At 34.4% G+C, this 1547-nt stretch overlaps 1 protein-coding gene across 2 annotated transcripts in view; it reads left to right on the forward strand.

Moving 5' to 3' along the window:
• The window catches only part of mfsd9 (major facilitator superfamily domain containing 9), a 15465-nt gene that overhangs the window by 4762 nt on the left and 9156 nt on the right, over positions 1 to 1547 (forward strand). The gene's annotated exons all lie outside the window — the stretch shown is intronic.

Here is a 1547-nt window from a genome sequence, read left to right on the forward strand (position 1 = left end):
GTAGAAAAACCAAACTAAGTTGTTAGCATCTTTGGCAGCAGTTGCATCACTTCGTCCTCAGATGATGCTCCCCCACAATGGAATAGGAATTTACATCATTAAATTTCTCAAGATGGAGGTGTTAAAAAATTAAAAACAAAAACATCAGACTTGCTCATCTATTTTCACATCTGTCTTTGAGTATTTTTAATGAGCCCAAGATCATTTTTGAAATGATCTTGATCTTGATGTTTCTCATCAATGTGATCCTGGTTGTTTGCCTATAATCTTGCTTTGYTGGACGCTTTTAGCTGTCTTTTAGTTCAGAATAATTGTGTTACCAGTTAGCCTAATATTCATGTTTTTGGTTTGTGGGAGGAGTACCCAGAGAAAACCCACACATGCACGGAGAGAACAGTGACCCCGAAAGAAAGAAGCAAGTAAAAGATAAAAGATGGATGCATTACCTTCATATGTATCTCTCCCTTCACCTTGATCATTTTCCTGTCTGCCACAGGATGATGCTGCCATTGCTGTACTTTACTCAAATACAATGTACAGTAGCTGTGTTATTTTGCTGTAAATGTATTTATTTATGTTGTATGTTTGAAAATATTATCAAGTGTTTCCATGCTTTGTAGGTTTAAATTATTTAGTGAAATATTGTTAGCTGAAACAATGATTTGGATGCTTTTTTGTAAACGTTTGAGCGTTTTTGCCATTTATATACCGTATATCACTGGATTGGACATCACCCATCGGCACTGTTGTGTACTTCGGTGTAAAGATAACCATGTGTTAATTGTGGTTGTAAAAACGCTGTGGTCATACTGTAGGTACAGCACTGCTCTGTCATTTTGTGCCTTTACAACCCATCAGAGCAAGTTTTTCAAAATCATATGAATGTGCAATGTTCAGMTACACACAATGGAGATATTTTACGTATGAAGCTTGACAATAATTTAAAAAAATGACTATAAAAGTAGCGATGTCTAGGGCTGGCCTGACACTTTTTATACTTTATATTTTGCATATTGATTTTGACATATTTTCTTCCAGTTAGTCTGGTACATTGCCACCCTAGTCTAATTCCTTTTATCAGATATTAATAACGTATAGATAATTCTTTGGTGGGGGTCTTAAGTATAAATAATTTCAAATGAAGTTTTTTGGATGTGTCTAGTAAAATCTAATTGGAAATACCAGTGAAAATACAAATATTTCATAAATGTAAATGGGTTTATGTGTTCAGCTGGATTGGACTAATTTATTAAAGGGATGCAGAATTAACTCAATTAAGAGTAATATTTTGGACTCAATTATTATGTGCGATTGGACATTTATTTTAGTTAATTCCTTGTTTTTTGACACCAAACTGGATCTTGCGCCTTCCTTTTTATTCACCAGTAGTAGAGGAGCTGACCAAAGAAGGGCAGCCCATCTTATTTGCATAATGAGGCAGAAATGCATAAGGTAACGTAAAAACAGGAGACAGAAAAAATGTAAAAACAGCACATGGAAATAGAAAGACCTGTGAGAAAAAACAAGTAAAAAGTAAGAGATAAATG

This window comes from Austrofundulus limnaeus, unplaced genomic scaffold (assembly GCF_001266775.1).
Source record: "Austrofundulus limnaeus strain Quisiro unplaced genomic scaffold, Austrofundulus_limnaeus-1.0 Scaffold83, whole genome shotgun sequence".
NCBI lineage: Eukaryota > Metazoa > Chordata > Actinopteri > Cyprinodontiformes > Rivulidae > Austrofundulus > Austrofundulus limnaeus.